This window comes from Triticum aestivum, chromosome 2D, assembly GCF_018294505.1.
Source record: "Triticum aestivum cultivar Chinese Spring chromosome 2D, IWGSC CS RefSeq v2.1, whole genome shotgun sequence".
NCBI lineage: Eukaryota > Viridiplantae > Streptophyta > Magnoliopsida > Poales > Poaceae > Triticum > Triticum aestivum.
Window position 1 is genome coordinate 402,131,758 of NC_057799.1, and position 16,752 is coordinate 402,148,509.

Sequence of the window (16,752 nt, forward strand, 5' to 3'; positions counted from 1 at the left end):
ACAAGAAAATCAGTAGGATATTTTATTTTCCCACACAAGACTTCAACATCTCTAACAATCCCAATTGGTAATATAGTATCTCTTGGCTTATAGTAACATCAATTCTATCTCAGGTGAATATTCATTCTGGTATAAGGTATAAGGAATTGCACTCACACTAGCACCCACATCACATAAACCATGATAACAATGATCTCCAATTTTAACGGAAACAACAGGCATGCCAACAACAGGTCTATGTTTATCTTTAATATCGGGTTTAGCAATTCTAGCAGCTTCATCACAGAGATAAATAACATGCCCATCAATATTATCGACCAAGAGATCCTTAACCATAGCAATACTAGGTTCAACTTTAATTTGTTCAGGGGTGTAGGTGTTCTAGTATAACTCTTATGAACCACAGTTGAAGCTTTAGCATGATCCTTTATTCTAACAGGAAAAGGTGGTTTCTCAATATAAGCAGTAGGAACAATAGGATCAACATTATAAGTAATAGTTTCTTCTTCAACTTTAATAGGTTCTACTACTTTAACTTCAATGGGAGGATGATATTTAAACCACTTCTCCTTAGGGAGATCAACATGAGTAGCAAAAGATTCACAGAAAGAAGCTACTATCTCAGAGTCAAGTCCATATTTAGTGCTAAAATCACGAAAAGCATCGGTATCCATAAAAGATTTAACACAATCAAACTTAAGGTTTATACCTGACTCCTTACCTTCGTCGAGTTCCCAATCTTCAGAGTTGCGTTTAATTCTTTCCAATAAATCCCATTTGAATTCAATATCCTTCTTCATAAAAGAACCAGTACAAGAAGTATCGAGCATGGATCGATCATTATGAGAAAGCCGAGCATAAAATTTTTGAATAATAATTTCTCTTGAGAGCTCATGATTGGGGCATGAATATAACATTGACTTAAGCCTCCCCCAATCTTGAGCGATACTTTCTCCTTCGCGAGGCCAAAAATTATATATATAATTTCGATCACGATGAACCAGATGCATAGGATAAAACTTCTGATGATATTCCAATTTCAATCGGTTGTAGTTCCATGATCCAATATCATCACATAGCCTAAACCATGTCAATGCCTTTCCCTTCAAAGATAAAGGGAAGACCTTCTTCTTGACAACATTCTCGGGCATACCTGCAAGCTTAAATAATCCACAAACTTCATCCACATAGATTAGGTGCATATCAGGATGTAATGTTCCATCTCCTACATAAGGATTAGCTAGCAGTTTCTCTATCATACCCGAAGGAATTTCATAATAAATATTTTCAGTAGGTGCAGTAGGTTGAGGAGCAACTCTTTGCTCTTCCGGTCGAAGTGAAGATACCCCGAACAAGCCCCTCAAACGATTATTTTCCATAGTAACAAGTGGCAGTAAATTTCAGCACACTATATAAATGTTTCCTTACCAAAGGCGCTTCACTCCCCGGCAACGGCGCCAGAAAATAGTCTTGATGACCCACAAGTATAGGGGATCTATCGTAGTCCTTTCGATAAGTAAGAGTGTCGAACCCAACGAGGAGCAGAAGGAAATGACAAGCGGTTTTCAGCAAGGTATTCTCTGCAAGCACTGAAATTATCGGTAACAGATATTGTGTGATAAGATAATTCGTAACGGGTAACAAGTAACAAAACTAAACAAGGTGCAGAAAGGTGGCCCGATCCTTTTTTTAGCAAAGGACAAGCCTGGACGAACTCTTATATAAAGCAAAGCGCTCCCGAGGACACATGGGAATTGTTGTCAAGTTAGTTTTCATCATGCTCATATGATTCGCGTTCGTTACTTTGATAATTTGATATGTGGGTGGACCGGTGCTTGGGTGCTGCCCTTCCTTGGACAAGCCTCCCACTTATGATTAACCCCTCTCGCAAGCATCCGCAACTACGAAAGAAGAATTAAGATAAATCTAACCATAGCATGAAACATATGGATCCAAATCAGCCCCTTACGAAGCAACACATAAACTAGGGTTTAAGCTTCTGTCACTCTAGAAACCCATCATCTACTTATTACTTTCCAATGCCTTCCCCTAGGCCCAAACAATGGTGAAGTGTCATGTAGTCGACGTTCACATAACACCACTAGAGGAAAGACAACATACATCTCATCAAAATATCGAACGAATACCAAATTCACATGATTACTTATAACAAGACTTCTCCCATGTCCTCAGGAACAAACGTAACTACTCACAAAGCATATTTATGTTCATAATCAGAGGAGTATTAATTATCATTAAGGATCTGAACATATGATCTTCCACCTAATAAACCAACTAGCATCAACTACAAGGAGTAATCAACACTACTAGCAACCCACAGGTACCAATCTGAGGTTTTGAGAAAAAGATCAGATACAAGGGATGAACTAGGGTTTGAGAGGAGATGGTGCTGGTGAAGATGTTGATGGAGACTGACCCCCTCTCAATGAGAGGATCGTTGGTGATGACGATGGCGATGATTTCCCCCTCCCGAAGAGAAGTTTCCCCGGCAGAACAGCTCCGCCGGAGCCCTAGATTGGTTCTGCCCAAGTTTCGCCTCAAGACAGTGGCTCTTCGTCCCGAAATCTTCCTCCTGATTGTTTCTGGGTCAAAACACACCATATAGCAGAAGATGGGCGGCAGGGCCTGCCAGGTGGCCCACAAGACCGGAGGGCACCCCTAGGGGGTAGGGCGCGCCCTCCACCCTTGTGGATGGCAGGTGGCCCCCTCTAGTGCTTTCTTCGCCCAATATTTTTATATATTCCAAAACTATTCTCCGTGAAGTTCCAGGACTTTTGGAGTTGTGCAGAATAGGTCTCTATTATTTGCTCCTTTTCTAGTCCGGAATTCCAGCTGCGGGCATTCTCCCGCTTCATGTAAACCTTATAAAATAAGAGAGAAAAGGCATAAGTATTATGATATAATGTGTAATAACAGCCCATAATGCAATAAATATCAATATAAAAGCATGATGCAAAATGGACGTATCTGTTGGGGAACGTAGCAGAAATTCAAAATTTTCTACGCATCACCAAGATCAATCTATGGAGTAATCTAGCAACGAGGGGAAGGGGAGTGCATCTACATACCCTTGTAGATCACGATGCGGAAGCGTTGCAAGAACGCGGATGAGGGAGTCGTACTCGTAGCGATTCAGATCGCGGTTGATTCCGATCTAAGCACCGAAGAACGGTGCCTCCGAGTTCAACACACGTGCAGCCCGGTGATGTCTCCCACGCCTTGATCCAGAAAGGAGAGAGGGAGAGGTTGGGGAAGACTCCATCCAGCAGCAACACGACGGCGTGGTGGTGATGGAGGAGCGTGGCAATCCCGCAGGGCTTCGCCAAGCACCGCGGGAGAAGAGGAGGAGGGAGAGGGGTAGGGCTGCGCCGAAAGAGAGACGTTCTCCCGTGTCTTGGGCAGCCCAAACCTCAACTATATATAGGGGGGGAGGGGGCTGCGCCCCCTTAGGGTTTCCACCCCCAAGAGGAGGCGGCCAGCCCTAGATCCCATCAAGGGGGGCGGCCAAGGGGAGGAGAGGGGGGGCGCCCACTAGGTGGGCCTAAGGCCCATCTGGACCTAGGGTTTGCCCCCTCCCACTCTCCCATGCGCCTTGGGCCTTGGTGGGGGGCGCACCAGCCCACCTGGGGCTGGTCCCCTGCCACACTTGGCCCACGCAGCCTTCTGGGGCTGGTGGCCCCACTTGGTGGACCCCCGGGACCCTCCCGGTGGTCCCGGTACATTACCGATTTCACCCGAAACTTTTCCGGTGACCAAAACAGGACTTCCCATATATAAATCTTTACCTCCGGACCATTCCGGAACTCCTCGTGACGTCCGGGATCTCATCCGGGACTCCGAACAACATTCCGTAACCACGTACATACTTTCCCTATAACCCTAGCGTCATCGAACCTTAAGTGTGTAGACCCTACGGGCTCGGGAACCATGCAGACATGACCGAGACGTTCTCCGGTCAATAACCAACAGCGGGATCTGGATACCCATGTTGGCTCCCACATGTTCCACGATGATCTCATCAGATGAACCACGATGTCGGGGATTCAATCAATCCCGTATGCAATTCCCTTTGTCTATCGGTATGTTACTTGCCCGAGATTCGATCGTCGGTATCCCGATACCTTGTTCAATCTCGTTACCGGCAAGTCTCTTTACTCGTTCCGTAACTCACATCATCCCGTGATCAACTCCTTGGTCACATTTTGCACATTATGATGATGTCCTACCGAGTGGGCCCAGAGATACCTCTCCGTTTACACGGAGTGACAAATCCCAGTCTCGATTCGTGCCAACCCAACAGACACTTTCGGAGATACCTGTAGTGCACCTTTATAGCCACCCAGTTACGTTGTGACGTTTGGTACACCCAAAGCATTCCTACGGTATCCGGGAGTTGCACAATCTCATGGTCTAAGGAAATGATACTTGACATTAGAAAAGCTCTGAGCAAACGAACTACACGATCTTGTGCTAGGCTTAGGATTGGGTCTTGTCCATCACATCATTCTCCTAATGATGTGATCCCGTTATCAACGACATCCAATGTCCATGGTCAGGAAACCGTAACCATCTATTGATCAACGAGCTAGTCAACTAGAGGCTTACTAGGGACATGGTGTTGTCTATGTATCCACACATGTATCTGAGTTTCCTATCAATACAATTCTAGCATGGATAATAAACGATTATCATGAACAAGGAAATATAATAATAACCAATTTATTATTGCCTCTAGGGCATATTTCCAACAGTCTCCCACTTGCACTAGAGTCAATAATCTAGTTCACATCACCATGTGATTAACACTCACAGGTCACATCACCATGTGACCAACATCCAAAGAGTTTACTAGAGTCACCAATCTAGTTCACATCACTATGTGATTAACACTCAATGAGTTCTGGTTTGATCATGTTATGCTTGTGAGAGAGGTTATTAGTCAACGGGTCTGAACCTTTCAGATCCGTGTGTGCTTTACGAATATCTATGTCATCTTGTGGATGCTACCACGCGCTACTTGGAGCCATTTCAAATAATTGCTCTACTATACGAATCCGGTTTACTACTCAGAGTCATCCGGATTAGTGTCAAAGTTCGCATCGACGTAACCCTTTATGACGAACTCCTTTTCACCTCCATAATCGAGAAAATTCCTTAGTCAACTAGATACTAAGGATAAGTTCGACCGCTGTCATGTGATCCATTCCCGGATCACTATTGTACCCCTTGACCAACTCATGGCAAGGCACACTTCATGTGCGGTACACAGCATAGCATACTGTAGAGCCTACGTCTGAAGCATAGGGGACGACCTTCGTCCTTTCTCTCTCTTCTGCTGTGGTCAGGTCTTGAGTCTTACTCAATACTCACACCTTGTAACACAGCCAAGAACTCCTTCTTTGCTGATCTATTTTGAACTCTTTCAAAATCATGTCAAGGTGTGCGTTCTTTGAAAGTATCATCAGGCATCTTGATCTATCTCTATAGATCTTGATGCCCAATATGTAAGCAGCTTTATCCAGGTCTTCCTTTGAAAAACTCCTTTCAAACAACCCTTTATGCTTTCCAGAAATTTTACATCATTTCGGATCAACAATATGTCATTCACATATACTTATCAGAAATGTTGTAGCGCTCCCACTCACTTTATTGTAAATACAAGTTTCTAACAAACTTTGTATAAACCCAAAAACTTTGATCACTCCATCAAAGCGTATATTCTGACTCCGAGATGCTTGCTCTAGTCCATGGAAGGATCGCTGGAGCTAGCATACCTTTTAGCAACCTTAGGATCGACAAAACCTTTCTGATTGTATCACATACAACCTTTCCTTACGAAAACTGGTAAGGAAACTTGTTTTGACATCCATCTGCCAGATTTCATAAATGCAGCTAATGCTAACATGATTCCGACGGACTTAAGCATCGCTGCGGATGAGAAAATCTCATCGTAGTCAACTCCTTGAACTTGTGAAAATACTCTTTGCCACAAGTCGAGCTTCGTAGACGGTAACATTGCCGTCCACGTCCGTCTTCTTCTCAAAGTTCCATTTATCTCGGATTTCATGGCTTCTAACCATTTGTCGGAATATGGGCCCACCATCGCTTCTCCATAGCTCGTAGGTTCATTGTTGTCCAACAACATGACTTCCAAGACAGGATCACGCACTACTCTGAAGTAGTACGCATCCTCGTCGTCCTACGAGGTTTGGTAGTGACTTGATCCGAAGTTTCATGATCACTATCATAAGCTTCCACTTCAATTGGTGTAGGTGCCACAGGAACAACTTCCTGTGCCCTGCTACACACTAGTTGAAGTGACGGTTCAATAACCTTATCAAGTCTCCACCATCCTCCCACTCAATTCTTTCGAGAGAAACTTTTCCTCGAGAAAGGACTCGTTTCTAGAAGCAATTACTTTTGCTTCCAGATCTGAAATAGGAGGTATACCCAACTGTTTTGGGTTTCTATGAAGATGCATTTATCCGCTTTGGGTTCGAGCTTATCAGCTGAAACTTTTTCACATAAGCATCGCAGCCCCAAACTTTTAAGAAACGACAACTCAGGTTTCTCTAAACGGTGTCGTCTCAACGGAATTGCGTGGTGCCCCTTTTAAAGTGAATGCGGTTGTCTCTAATGCCTAACCCATAAACGATAGTGGTAATTCGATAAGAAACATCATGGTATGCACCATATCCAATAGGGTGCAGTTATGATGTTCGGACACACCATCACACTATGGTGTTCCAGGCGGTATTAATTGTGAAACACTTTCCACAATGTCTTAATTGTGTGCCAAACTCGTAACTCAGATACTCATCTCTATGATCATATCACAGACATTTTATCCTCTTGTCACGACGATCTTCAACTTCACTCTGAAATTACTTGAACCTTTCAATAATTCAGACTTGTGTTTCATCAAGTAAATACACTCAGCATCTACTCAAATCATCTGTGAAGTAAGAACATAACGATATCCACTGCATGCCTCAGCACTCATTGGACTGCATACATCAAAATGTATTACTTCCAATAACTTGCTCTCTTGTTCCATCTTACTGAAAACGAGGCTTTCAGTCATCTTGCCCATGTGGTATGATTTGCATGTCTCAAGTGATTCAAAATCAAGTGAGTCCAAACGATCCATCTGCATGGAGTTTCTTCATGCATATATACCAATAGACATGGTTCGCATGTCTCAATCTTTTCAAAAACGACTGAGTCCAAAGATCCATCTACATGGAGCTTCTTCATGCGTTCTATACCAATATGACTCAAATGGCAGTGCCACAAGTATGTGGTACTATCATTACTATTTTATATCTTTTGGCACGAACATGTGTATCACTACGATCGAGATTCATTTTAGGTGCAAGACCATTGAAGGTATTATTCAAATAAACAGAGTAACCATTATTCTCCTTAAATGAATAACCGTATTGCGATAAACATAATCCAATCATGCTCAACGCAAACACCAAATCTCGATGGTAGAGGGAGCATGCGATGCTTGATCACATCAACCTTGGAAACATTTCCAACACATATCGTCATCTCACCTTTAGCTAGTCTCCGTTTATTCCGCAGCTTTTATTTCGAGTTACTAACACTTAGCAACCGAACCGGTATCTAATACCCTGGTGCTGCTAGGAGTACTAGTAAAGTACACATTCATATAATGTATATCCAATATACTTCTGTCGACCTTGCCTGCCTTCTCATCTACCAAGTGTCTAGGGTAGTTCCGCTTCAGTGACCGTTCCCCTCATTACAGAAGCACTTAGTCTCCGGTTTGGGTTCAACCTTTGGATTCTTTCACTAGAGCAGCAAATGACTTGCTGTTTCATGAAGTATCCCTTTCGCCCTTGCCCTTCTAGACTAGTGGTTTTACTAACCATCAACAATTGATGCTCCTTCTTGATTTCTACTCTCGCGGTGTCAAACATCGCGAATAGCTCAAGGATCATCATAACTATCCCTGATATGTTATAGTTCATCACGAAGCTCTACTAGCTTGGTGGCAGTGACTATGGAGAACTATCACTATCTCATCTGGGAGATTAACTCCCACTCGATTCAAGCGATTGTGGTACTCAGACAATCTGAGCACATGCTCAACGATTGAGCTTTTCTCCCTTAGTTTGCAGGCTTAAGAAACTTGTCAGAGGTCTCATACCTCTTGACGTGGGCACTAGTCTGAAATCCCAATTTCAGTCTTCGGAACATCTCACATGTTCTGCGACGTTTCAAAAACGTCTTTGGTGCCACAATTCTAAACCGTTAGCATTACGCACTGAACTATCACGTAGTCATCAAAAACGTGTATGTCAGATGTTTCGTAACATCTACAGACGACGCTGAGGTTCAGCACACCGAGCGGTGCATTAAGGACATAAGCCTTCTGTGCAGCAATGAGGACAATCCTCAGTTTACGGACCCAGTCCGCATAATTGCTACTACCAACTTTCAACTAAATTTTCTCTAGGAACATATCTTAAACAGTAGAACTAAAGCGTATGACATAATTTGCAAAGACCTTTTGACTATGTTCATGATAATGAAGTTCATCTGATTATTGAACTCCCACTCAGATAGACATCCCTCTAGTCATCTAAGTGATTCATGATCCGAGTCAAACTAGGCCGTGTCCGATCATCACGTGAGACGGACTAGTCATCATCGGTGAACATCTCCATGTTGATCGTATCTTCTATACGACTCATGCTCGACCTTTCGGTCTCTTGTGTTCCGAGGCCATGTCTGTACATGCTAGGCTCGTCAAGTCAACCTAAGTGTTTTGCATGTGTTCCGAGGCCATGTCTGTACATGCTAGGCTCGTCAACACCCGTTGTATTCGAACGTTAGAATCTATCACACCCGATCATCACGTGGTGCTTCGAAACAACGAACCTTCGCAACGGTGCACAGTTAGGGGGAACACGTCTCTTGAAATTTTAGTGAGGGATCATCTTACTTACTACCGTCGTTCTAAGCAAATAAGATGCATAACATGATAAACATCACATGCAATCAAATAGTGACATGATATGGCCAATATCATTTTGCTCCTTTTATCTCCATCTTCGGGGCACCATGATCATCTTTGTCACCGGCATGACACCATGATCTCCATCATCATGATCTCCATCATTGTGTCTTCATGAAGTTGTCACGCCAACGATTACTTCTACTTCTATGGCTAACGCGCTTAGCAATAAAGTAAAGTAATTTACATGGCGTTATTCAATGACACGCAGGTCATACAAAAATAAAGACAACTCCTATGGCTCCTGCCGGTTGTCATACTCATCGACATGCAAGTCGTGATTCCTATTACAAGAATATGATCAATCTCATACATCACATATATCATTCATCACATCTTCTGGCCATATCACATCACATAGCACATGCTGCAAAAACAAGTTAGACGTCCTCTAATTGTTGTTGCAAGTTTTTACGTGGCTTGTATAGGTTTCTAGCAAGAACGTTTCTTACCTACGTAAAACCACAACGTGATATGCCAATTTCTATTTACCCTTCATAAGGACCCTTTTCATCGAATCCGTTCCGACTAAAGTGGGAGAGACAGACACCCGCTAGCCACCTTATGCAACTAGTGCATGTCAGTCGGTGGAACCTGTCTCACGTAAGTGTACGTGTAAGGTCGGTCCGGGCCGCTTCATCCCACAATGCCGCCGAAACAAGATAAGACTAGTAGCGGCAAGAAGAATTGACAACATCGACGCCCACAACTACTTTGTGTTCTACTCGTGCATAGAAACTACGCATAGACCTAGCTCATGATGCCACTGTTGGGGAACGTAGCAGAAATTCAAAATTTTCTACGCATCACCAAGATCAATCTATGGAGTAATCTAGCAACGAGGGGAAGGGGAGTGCATCTACATACCCTTGTAGATCGCGATGCGGAAGCGTTGCAAGAACGCGGATGAGGGAGTCGTACTCGTAGCGATTCAGATTGCGGTTGATTCCGATCTAAGCACCGAAGAACGGTGCCTCCGCGTTCAACACACGTGCAGCCCGGTGACGTCTCCCACGCCTTGATCCAGCAAGGAGAGAGGGAGAGGTTGGGGAAGACTCCATCCAGCAGCAACACGACGGCGTGGTGGTGATGGAGGAGCGTGGCAATCCCGCAGGGCTTCGCCAAGCACCGCGGGAGAGGAGGAGGAGGGAGAGGGGTAGGGCTGCGCCGAAAGAGAGACGTTCTCCGTGTCTTGGGCAGCCCAAACCTCAACTATATATAGGGGGGAGGGGGCTGCGCCCCCCTTAGGGTTTCCACCCCCAAGAGGAGGCGGCCAGCCCTAGATCCCATCAAGGGGGGCGGCCAAGGGGAGGAGAGGGGGGGCGCCCACTAGGATGGGCCTTAAGGCCCATCTGGACCTAGGGTTTGCCCCCTCCCACTCTCCCATGCGCCTTGGGCCTTGGTGGGGGGGGGCGCACCAGCCCACCTGGGGCTGGTCCCCTCCCACACTTGGCCCACGCAGCCTTCTGGGGCTGGTGGCCCCACTTGGTGGACCCCCGGGACCCTCCCGGTGGTCCCGGTACATTACCGATTTCACCCGAAACTTTTCCGGTGACCAAAACAGGACTTCCCATATATAAATCTTTACCTCCGGACCATTCCGGAACTCCTCGTGACGTCCGGGATCTCATCCGGGACTCCGAACAACATTCGGTAACCACGTACATACTTTCCCTATAACCCTAGCGTCATCGAACCTTAAGTGTGTAGACCCTACGGGTTCGGGAACCATGCAGACATGACCGAGACGTTCTCCGGTCAATAACCAACAGCGGGATCTGGATACCCATGTTGGCTCCCACATGTTCCACGATGATCTCATCGGATGAACCACGATGTCGGGGATTCAATCAATCCCGTATGCAATTCCCTTTGTCTATCGGTATGTTACTTGCCCGAGATTCGATCGTCGGTATCCCTATACCTTGTTCAATCTCGTTACCGGCAAGTCTCTTTACTCGTTCCGTAACTCACATCATCCCGTGATCAACTCCTTGGTCACATTGTGCACATTATGATGATGTCCTACCGAGTGGGCCCAGAGATACCTCTCCGTTTACACGGAGTGACAAATCCCAGTCTCGATTCGTGCCAACCCAACAGACACTTTCGGAGATACCTGTAGTGCACCTTTATAGCCACCCAGTTACGTTGTGACGTTTGGTACACCCAAAGCATTCCTACGGTATCCGGGAGTTGCACAATCTCATGGTCTAAGGAAATGATACTTGACATTAGAAAAGCTCTGAGCAAACGAACTACACGATCTTGTGCTAGGCTTAGGATTGGGTCTTGTCCATCACATCATTCTCCTAATGATGTGATCCCATTATCAACGACATCCAATGTCCATGGTCAGGAAACCGTAACCATCTATTGATCAACGAGCTAGTCAACTAGAGGCTTACTAGGGACATGGTGTTGTCTATGTATCCACACATGTATCTGAGTTTCCTATCAATACAATTCTAGCATGGATAATAAACGATTATCATGAACAAGGAAATATAATAATGACCAATTTATTATTGCCTCTAGGGCATATTTCTAACAGTATCAACTTCCTCCAGCCTCCACCTGCTACTGTTCATCCATCATCGACTTCCTCCAGCCTCCACCAGCTACTGTTCATCCACGGGGTCCTCTTCATCCAGCCTCCACCGTCTACTGTTCAACCAGCCCTCCACGGGGTCCTGTTCATCAACCCTCCACCGGTTACTGTTCATGGAGCCTCCACGGGTTCTTGTTCATCCACCCTCCACCGGCCTCCTCGGTCGGGGTCCTGTTCATCCAGCAACAATGGTCTACTACTACCACGAGGTCCTGCTCATCCAACCCCCACCGGGAACTGTTCATCCAACCCCCAACAACGGTCACTATTCCTCAAGAGGCAGCAGGTTCGATCGGCTTCAGTTAGCAGCAGTAGCGAAGGAATCCCTTGATCAGGTTCAGTTAACAGCCAGGGATCGATCGATCGCTCGGGTTCAGTAACGCGTAGCCAGTGCAATCGCTCGGGTTCAGTAAGTGAACGCCTCACTCGGGTTCAGTTAGAGCCCAACTTCTCGCACCCACGCGCATACGTGCACGAGAGAAACGCGCAATCCCTCCGTGCTTCGCTCGGCCCTGACCACCCACTGTAACCGGGAACTCCCCGATATTTTCCTCGCCCTCGCTTCTACCATGATTTTTTCCGTCATGGACGGCCCAAAGAGTGTCATGCAGTTGCGTCTCCGGCCCGCCCAGGACGAAAAGCCCATTTTCTGTCATGATTTTTTGTCATAAAAGTAGGAGCCCACCACATCTATGATGATACCGGGTTTTGTCACAATTATGGTCATAGAAGTGTCATAAGCATGACAGAAAAAAATTTGTTCGGCCCAAAATGTCACGGATGTGGTTTTTTTGTAGTGATACGAACTGTTTGTGATGAGACAAAACAACATAAGCGGCCAGGCACGCTCCACATCCTTCCTACCACTCTCTTGCACTTGGACAAATCTCTTCCTCTTCCCTCCTACAAGGTTGGATATTGTCTTCACCAGAGTAGTCCACTGAGGATAGATATCGTCAGCTATATAGTATCCTTTTATTGTAGTTGTGGCCATTGATATTGACATTCACCTCCGGAAAGTTGCCTTCGGCAAGCCTTGCAAACACCGGAGAGCGTTGAAGCACGTTGATGTCATTGTGAGATCCAGCCATGCCGAAGAAAGAGTGCCAAGTCCATAGATCTTGCGAAGTCACAACCTCGAGTATGACGGTGCAAGCTTTGACACGGCCCATATACTGCTCCTGCCAAGCAGAAGGGTAGTTCTTCCATTGCCAGTGCATACAATCTATGCTACTAAGCATCCCCGAAAAGCCCCTGCTGGCATTCATCACCAACAAGCGGGTTGTATATGCAACATTTGGCTATCTCAAGTACTTAGGGCCAAACACTGCTATCACAGCCTTGCAGAACCTATACATGGACTCTAGGCATGTGGACTCGCTCATACGGACACTCGTGCTTTTTAGGATGGATTTCACACGGAATCAAGGGAGGTGCGGGATACGACCCATATCACATTCCTGTGCCATCTCATCAATGAGATCACCGGGAACTCCGTATGCAAGCATCCGACTAACTGGAGTGCATTTCTGATAAGAGGAGAAGCCATCCTTTCCAAGGGCATCTTCCTTGCACTCGAAATACTTATCGTATGCCACCATCCCCTTCCAGATACGGTTGAAAACATGCCTAGCCATACGGAAACGGCGCTGGAATAGGTGATGCTTGAAGAGCCGGTTGGGTGTCTCGAAATAGTCCTTCCAGAGAAGGAAATGGACGCTCTCTCGGTTGTGATTCAACGCCGGAGTGTTCCCCGGGATCGAGCCCCAGAACAACGGTCACTGCCTACTCGGGTGGTCATGGATGACCAACACAGCAACCACCATCTCCTCATCGCCGTATGTCGAGTCGCAAATGAAATTGTGGAAAAAGAACTCGTCGGCGGAGTCCATTTGTACCTTGTGGGCAAATTGTCAAACAACTTGCGGGCCTCGTCAAAGAAGCAGGCCGGGGAAGAGCCACACACCTCCCCTGGACCAAGTAGCTGGCCTGGCGGCATCCGATGAGCGTGGCGTCATCGTCGAAGGAGCTGGCTAGGGGCACGGGGGGCGAGGTGGTGCTAGCGACGACGTCGGGGGGAAGCTGCGGTGGCCCGGCGGCGGGGTGGCGGCGGCGTTGGAAGGTGGCATGCTGTGGGAGGTATGTGGGGCGGACGGCTGGCGAGGGCACCGGAACTGGGCGGCGGCGGCGGCGGGGGAGGGGTGGTGGGCGACCAGGTGCTTGCTGGCGATGGGAGGAAGAGAGTGGTCTATGTGCCACCGAGTGGCGGGCTAGGGAAGGAGTCGGAGGGCATCGCGCGCGCCGGTCTCATGTCTGCTCCGACGCAAATGAGGTGGGCCTGAAATCGTCTGACGGACGAAAAGTGGACGTCCATTCGTTTGGGTCAGCACGTTTGGCCGACTTTTATATTCATTTTGGTCCAAACGGAAACACACGGACGAAATATTTGGGCGCGTTGGAGTTGGCTCTAAAGGTCGTTGTTACCTGAAAAAGAAAAGAAAAACAACTCTCTTCCTATCCGTTCGTTCGTAGGGCCGTGGGCGAAAATATCGAGTCGACCCGATCCGGAGGATGGAGGAGAGTGGTTGGCGTTCCGGAAGGGGCTTGGCATGCAATGTGTGGTCTCGCGGCAAATTTGACAAATTTGACCTATAGACGAAATCAAATCACAGAATGAACTATCCGTGAAACTATTTCACGCGGCTCACCTTTTTGTGTGACGCCCGACACGAAGGCGCCACACTACACTGTGCAACGCCTCACAGATAGGCGCTACACGGCCAGCGTCGCACCCTTGTGATCAGAAAATTACTAAGTCAGTGTGCAGCGCCTGAGAGCTAGGCGCCACACTATACAGTGTAGTGCCTAGCTCCTAGGCTTTGCACTAGTGCAACGTCTGAGAGCTAGGCGCCACGGGTCAGCCGCGTGAAATAGTTTCACGGACAGTTCATTCTGTGATTTGATTTCGTCTATAGGTCAAATTTGTCAAATTTGCCTGGCCTCGCCGGGTTCGTACGATACGATGCAACGGGGCGATCCGCATTTCTTGGGGCGATCCGCATTTCTTTGGCAGGGTACCCCGGCGAGCGACAGGTGGGGCCCGCCCTTCCTCGTCTACTCCACACAGGTTCCGATCCGATGTAGACTCCACTGCCGTACCTTTCACCTCCGCTTCATGTGATGTCCATGGGAGATTCCTATCGGCCCCACGGGTGGATGAATAGGCAGCAGTCACCGAGGAGGCGCGGAGGGGCCGGAGAACTGGTGGCGTACGCCACTATGTTGAGTCTTGGCATGGAGAAAATCCGTGCCTTACGTCAGTGGATTACACTTTCAGAGTCAATTTATTTATTTATGGCGAGAAAGACACAGAGATAGAGACATGCAAGATTATCCCTATAATGAGATTTAAAAAAGAATCATGTGAACATTTTTTCCGGTTTTTACTGGCACTCTTTTCTCATGGAGGATTTTTCTTTCCCGTGATGCCATTTTGCAGTAGAATTTTAGTCCACTCACCTCTTTTTTTTTGAGAAAACTTTTGATTTATTCATTCACAATGATGACAGTACAAAGAACACCAGAGATAGTAAAAATTACAACTAGGTCCACTCACTTCAATCCCCTAGGGTAAAGAAGGGCATAAACGGCCATATATTTTTTTGCGGGGAATAAACGACCATACTTATGTTGGTAAAAACTGCATATATTCTTGTTCTAATGGCATCACTTGCACCCATAAAAAAAAATTTTGAGTTAGATGTACCTATTATCATCAAATTCATCAAAGAGATGCAACTTAACTTAATCTATTTCGCTTTGGTCTTCGGACTTGTTAAAGGGAGTCTGCATACCCTCCTTTGTAGTAGATTATCCATGTGTACCGAGCTAACGTATTGGACGTGCTTTGTCCAACATGACATATCAAGATGAAAAACAGAGAGGCCAAAACACAAATACAACACAAAAGGAGTTGGAGTGCCTTTAGGAAGATGACCTTGGATTCGGTGCTTGCTCCCACTACTACGAGCTTGCATTACCACGTAAATGACTCTGCCTTTATCTCGTCCATGAGCTTGTACGTGCGCTACTTCTTCATGGTGTTAGTGATATTTTCTTCTTAGAACCTGGCATCCACGTCCTCTAGCACCGACATTAGCTCGGCATCATTTGAGTCCTCTGAGAAAGCACCGCTTTGCCCGCATTGTTACCGATGCCTCCTCCTTGTGGTCCTTGAGCTTGGCGCACGAGTCCTCATGCTCATTGATGACAAGATCTAAGGAGTCAGCCAGCTTGGAGTTGTTGGTGAGCAACAAGTCCATGGTGGTCCTCTCGTCTCCAGTTGTCGCCTCCATTGCTGTGCAATAATCGTGCATGTGTCGCAACATCAACGCTCGCATTTTTTGAGATTCGCCTCGACCTCATAGATGGTCGCCGTCGTCTCCAATACCCCTTGCTTGCGATCCATGTGGGCCACAATGATGAGTAGTACGCGTTTATACAAGGCCTCCGACTTCGACCACCACGAGCAATAGCACTCCTATGATAGCCGCTGGAGCTTGAAAATGTGGGTTCCTCTACGAAGGAGAGGTTATGAGTTGCACTTGGGAGTCGTGGGTCTGACGCTATACCATGGGCTCCCCTGCTTCCTTCGTGGCCCTTTTTTGGAGTTCCTAGAGGACTAGACCTACTCCTTGACCTTCTCAAGCTTCATTGATGATATCCTTTTCTCGTGTTGGCTCTCAATAAAAACAAAAATACAAAGTATTAGTACTAAAGTATGCTTCGAGTTGAGGAAGGGGTGTTACTGTTGTTATTGAATAATGTTGGGGAAACAAAATAGAAAACACAAGGGAGAGGAAAAACCACAATCTGTGTTGATACACCACATTCGATTGAGCACATAGGCCACGTTAGCTTGATACAAATGAGAAATGTACAGAGGACACAAAGAAACATTGTCAGAGTTTAGGGACTAAATTTTACCTCCTCGACAAGCTGGATGGATGTAAATGTATTTTACTATATTTGTTCCACACTATCTACGTAATCCCATGGCTAGCATAAGATG